A 6,260-nucleotide genomic window follows, 5' to 3' on the forward strand; every position below is an offset into this window, starting at 1 on the left:
TAGGTGTATAGAGAAAAAAAAAAAACAAGTTTTTAAAACAAACATTAGGCCAAAATTAACTACAAGATGTATAATGCAATATTATAGATGATGCAAAAAGCGAGATGCAGCAGACTATTAGATCATAAATCAAAAGAGGCATGAAGGCCTTGTGTGTAAAAGTTAACTATGCATAAAAAAACATGATATGAAGTTATTAAGAATGTGCATGGAATGAAGTGTTACGGCACTTAGAATGAAATAGACACAAAGAGGCATAAAGGCCTTGTATGCAAAAGACTAATTATATGTAAAAACATGATATGAAAGTGTTAGGAATATGCATGAAGATAAAGTTTCAAGTCGCTAAACCGTATTAAAAAAAGCATGATGTTTAAGTATATTTATTTTTTTTTAAAGAAGAAAAACTCATGGAAGAAAATTTTAAAGTGTTAGAAACCAAACGAAAATGCAAATTACAATGATTAAAACGTTTTAACAAACATATGAAGCTTAAAAAAGGAAAATGCATGAATTCTATGATTTACTATATATGCTGGAAAAAAGTGCAGCGAATAACACAGAAGGGTACAAGTAGCAGGAACAGGGGTGCAGTAGCAAACAATACAAACAGACAGCAAGCAAAACAGGCCAAACAGATGGGCTTGGAGCAAAGGAAACTGGAGCGGGTCAATTAAGCTGGACCGGTTCAGGACTTGGATCGGTTTAACCGAACCGGTTCAATCAAGAGTATAAAAACAGGAGCTCCATAGTTTCCTTTCCTTTTTACGGATAATATTTTTAAGAAAAACAAAGATCTTCTTCTCTCTTAAGTTCAGATCGGAAGAGATGAACAGAGATGGTCGGAATTCTCTCCGGCACGGTGGTCCGGCTGCCTTCACGGTGGCGCCACCGCACCGGAAATTTGAAGAAAAAATTATATCAAAACGTCCATCTCTTTCTCCTCTATCCGGATCCACCATTAGTTTTTTAAAACGAAGCAAAGCAAGAAGGAGATCTAGGGATTTCTAATCGAAAATAAACTTCATGTAGCAAGCAAAACTTAAACAGATTCGCATATGAACTTGCAAGGAAAGAAGATTTACCTCGGTTTTAAATCGGAGAAATCTATGAAGATAGGAAAACTTCAAGTTCACTTTTGCTCAACTCCGGATCTGCTAGCTAATGAGTCCGATCCAATTCCCCGTTATCTTGTCTCTTCGCGATCTTAACTTCCATTTCCTCTGTTTTCAAAACCGGTTCTGGATCTGCTCTTGTATGAATGTTTGAGTTCGAAAATTTAAGTGGTTGTGGTTTTATCACATGAATCAGTGTTGTGGTTATTGGAAATTTCGAATGGTTATGTTTTTGTGCTGATTGAAAGAGGACGATATATGTGATTAAAAAAAAATGAAGGAATGTTGGCGTTGATGATTATAATGGAAAATGGTGTTTGATTATATGAACGTGAGATGAATTTGAGTGGTGATGAGAAAAAGAACGTTGCTGGAGAATTTTTGTGTTCACATTATTCTTGGTGTTTTTGAGTATTTTGGTGAAGAAAGAGGGTTTGATCCAAAAATTATCACTGTCAATTTTGGAATCTGTTTCTGTGGGTTTTGGGCAACTGCTGAATATGTCAGTGTTTATTTCTGTGTAGCCCCCTTTCACCAATGATTGGGAGACTATTTATAGCCAAAACTAGGTTAAAAAAAAGGATGAATAGACTAAAGACTAAACTACCCTTAATGAAACTTGGAGAGAAAGAAAATGCTTTAGATGCTCTTTGGACTAATAACAATGTAACAAGTGGACTTAAGACAAAACAAATTGTTGATAAAAAAATAAAAATGACATTAAAATGAAATAAAAGAAAATAGAGTTGTAAAATAAGATAAAAGTAATAATAAAAAAAAAGTAATAAAATTTAAAGCTGTCGAAATCTCGACTGAGACGACTAAAACTTGCGGTGTTTTAAAACACGAACAAAACTTTTTAAACGGTTTAATCATGCGGACAAAAAGGAGATTACCTAAAAATGTTTATTTATAAAGAGAAATGAATAAAAGACTTTAAATATTTTACAAGCACGCGTAAAAATTTAAAATGTCTGAAAAGACAAATAAAGCAATTTCAACTGGACAAAATTTTACTTGCAAGTTCACAGACTTTGAATGATTAAACAACGACTGAGAAAGGTTTTAACTCGTTAAAGCGAAAAGAAGAGAAATTGAGCCGTTTTAAAATACGGAAAAAAATAGGTAAAAACAGAGCAAAGTGGTCAAAATTTGGGGTATGACAGATGCCCCTATTTAAGTTTCTTCGACACGAAGATTTGAAAGAAAACTTTTAAATCGATGGGTCGAAGAGACTTAAATACTAAGTACACCGAATTTTGACCAATTGAAAAGCTGAGAATGCGATGAATACAATAATATGAATGCATGCGATGCTAGTATGAATGCAAAGACGACGGAAATAAACTGACTGGGGAACAAACTGATAGGTATCACTGGGGAGATAAAGCCTGCCTATTACCAATTGTCGTGATGAAGACGAACATACGGAAGATAAAGCTTGAATTTTACCAACTGCTATGGTAAAGACGAAAATACAGAAGATAAAGCTTGGAACGGGCAATAAAGCTTAAGACGGAAAATAAAGCTTCAGACGGGAAGTAAAGCTTGTCTATTACCAACAGCCCGTGGTAAAGACGGAGATACAGAAGATAAAGCTTGTCTATTACCAACTGACGCGGTAAAGACGAAAATACAGATGATGAAGCTTGTCGGAATATAAAGCTTGAACAGACGGTAAAGCTTGGAAGATAAAGCTCAGACAGCAAATAAAGCTTAAGACGGGAAGTAAAGCTTGAGACGGAAAATAAAGCTTAAGAAGGAAAATAAAGCTTATGACGGAGAGTAAAGCTTGAGATGGAAAGTAAAGCTTATCAATTACCAACAGCCCGTGGTAAACGATGACAATGCGGAAGATAAAGCTTGGACTGAAGATAAAGCTCAGAAGGAAGATAAAGCTTGAGACTGAACATAAAGCTTGAGACAAAAATAAAGCTTGAGGTGGAAAGTAAAACTTATCAATTACCAACAGCCCGTGGTAAATGATGAAAATGCGGAAGATAAAGCTTGTCTACTACCAACTGCCGTGGTAAAGACGAAAATACTGATTAAAGCTTGTCTATTACCAACTGCCCGTGGTAACGACGAAAATGCAGAAGATAAAGCTTGTCTATTACCAACTGCTCGTGGTAACGACGATTAAACAGAAGATAAAGCTTGTCTATTACCAACTGCCCGTGGTAAAGACGAAAGAACGGAAGATAAAGCTTGTCTATTACCAACTGCCGTGGTAAAGACGAAAGAATGGAAGATAAAGCTTGTCTATTACCAACTGCCGTGGTAAAGACGAATATACTGATTGGTATCGGTAAAGTGATTACTTGATGGGACCTGCCACTTGAACACATACTGATTGGTGACATTTATGGATTAGACACTTTGAGATTGACATCTTATGTATTGGAGTGAGACGTAGGAAAATAATGCAACTATGCATGAATGATATTTGTATGTGTGCTATGTATGCATGGATGAATGAATGCATATGAGACTTATTTGACAGTATAATGGTGAGACTGTTGAGACCAGATTGGGCAGGTCCGAAGAAAGTGGCCCGACATCATGTTGCTAGCATCCGACACCCTTCATTGGGGATAACATCACTGGGGATGAACCAAACACTGACGGGGTAAAGCCCTTCAAACCACTGACGGGGTAAAGCCCTTCAAACCACTGATGGGGTAAAGCCCGCATTCTTAACCATTGATGGGGTAAAAACCCAAATTCAAACCAAGCTGATGGGGTAAAGCTCATATTCAAACCAAGCTGATGGGGTCAAGACCCATGATCAACTACTGAAAGGGGGGAAGGGTCCAATAACCAATTACTGAACAGAGAATGCCCCGTAATCAAACCGCTTGAAGGGATAACAACCCATTGATCATACTGCTGAGGGGAGAATGCCACATAATCAAATCACTTGAAGAGAGAATGACACATTGATCATACCGCTGCACGGGTAACAACCCATTAATCAGGCCAGTGAAGAGGTACCAAATACCCACCCATTAATTGAAACACTGAAGAGGTAACGAACTCTTTAAACAGGCCACTGAAGATGTAACATACCATCAATCCGACCACCGGAGGGGTAACAACCCATTAATCATACCGCGAAGGGGTAATGACACATTAATTATACCGCTGATGGGATACAACCCAACAAACAAAACTGCTGATGGGGATATGACCTAATATAATGTCTCAGTTGATGGTGAAGTAACCATTCCTTGGGATAAAGCCCGCCAATCAGAAACCTGACAGAAATCGCCATTTCTTGAGATAAAAACCCATCAATCAACGCACAGGCAAAAAATGCCATTAATCAAGCCACTGGCGGAAGTCGCCATTTGTCAAACCACAGGCAAAAGACGTCATTGATCAAACCAACAGGCAACAGTCGCTATCAATCAAAGCACTGGCAGAGGACGCCATTTGTAAGCTAGCACAAAGTGCATTCTTCCATTTAACCCCCTTGAAATTGTGATGCCTCTGTCTTTGTGTTTTTTTTTTGTATATTTTTTTGAATCCCTAATTTTTACCTGGACCGCCCTTTCGGGTTTTCAATCCACCGGAAATATATTCTTTTTGTTTGCCCCTAATTTTTGCCTGGACTGCCCTTTCGGGTTTTCAATCCACCAGGGCGCTCCTTTTTGCCTAAGCCGCCTTTTCAGGATTTCGACTTAGCGAGCTTTTCTTTTTTTGTTCTCTTTTTCCCTTTTTTTTTTGACAGAGGTCATCTCACAGCTTTTGGTCATGCTTGCCTTGCAGAGTTTAACTGTCCTTGAGACGAATGTTGATGTATGTTTCTACTACTCATAAATTCAAAGAAGATGTACCTGTTGTTTATGCTTTTCAAAAGACAATTAAAAAAGTTTTAAATCTTTGCTCTGAGTATTCACATCAAAAATAGAAGAAAATTATGCAAACAGAATAACTGAGAATTTCAAATAAATGGGCACAAGCTCAAATTAGATGTAAAAGAGTGGTGACCTGCCAAAGGCGTGGCTCCACAGATTTTAAAAGTTTTGGAAAATGGTAATTATATGGAAAAGTTACATTGAACACAATAACCATTGTGCTCCCTAACAACTTTGAATTCCACTGTTCCGAGTCTTTGACCTGCAGATGCTTTATATCGGGAGTTCTTTGACAGTTAGGATGCCCCAGATGAATCATACTTGATTTGATGAAGATGCCTTGCCATAAGTCGGAAGTCTTTTGACGACTGGAATGCCCCAAGTGAGTCATGTCCGTCCAGATGCAGTTACTTTGTCATAATCCTTAACTTTTGCATAGGTCGCCCTTGCGGGTTTCAACCTATCAGGATAAACACATTTTTCTTTTTTTTTGTCTCTAACTTTTGCATGGACTGCCCTTTCGGGTTTTCAATCCATCGAGACGCTCTTTTTTGCCTAAGCCGCCTTTTCTGGTTTTCGACTTAGCGAGCTTTTCTTTTTTAACAAAGTATTTCTTGACTGCATCGGTATTAACAGGACATACAAGTTTACCACCATTCTTTGTAATTTGGCATTCATTTGCCCATGGCATCAGGTAACATATTTTTGAGCACAAAGCCACTTTCTTGACATGCACGGGGACGAGCCTTCTTTGTCGAATACTTGCTTCATTCTTTCGATATAACTGTCCATGGCAAACGGCAGTAACGCTTTTAAATTCAATCAAGCTTGGCTTTCATTGGAACTTCCGTTGCCGGGACTTTGACCTCCATGTGAAGCATTGCCTTTATATTGTATACTGAGGGATGGTGGGGGGGTTGCCCCTGTTGAAGTGTGCACTTGAAGTATAACATCCCTGCAAGGCAGATGGTAGCATCTCGTGCCAGTCTTTGTACATGAATGTCCTCTTCTGGACAATCTTTCTTGATATTCACAGCTTCGATGGCCAAGATGCCCCAGTAGGCGAGAAATCACATTGGAAACTTCTTCTTCATACTCCTCTTCAGTCTCGGATACAAGGAACTCAAAGTTGAGAGAGAGTACAGGGTTTAAGTGTTCAACGGGTTTATTAATGCATGATTTGATTATTGATATAAACATTATGATTATGCAAATATGTGGAAATGATTTAAAGAAAAGAATTTTTGGTTTTTTGTATTACCATCTTTCCAGAAAAAGCACAAAA

This window comes from Medicago sativa, chromosome 7, assembly GCF_051527215.1.
Source record: "Medicago sativa cultivar Bolivia chromosome 7, Bolivia_mono, whole genome shotgun sequence".
Classification (NCBI taxonomy): Eukaryota; Viridiplantae; Streptophyta; class Magnoliopsida; order Fabales; family Fabaceae; genus Medicago; species Medicago sativa.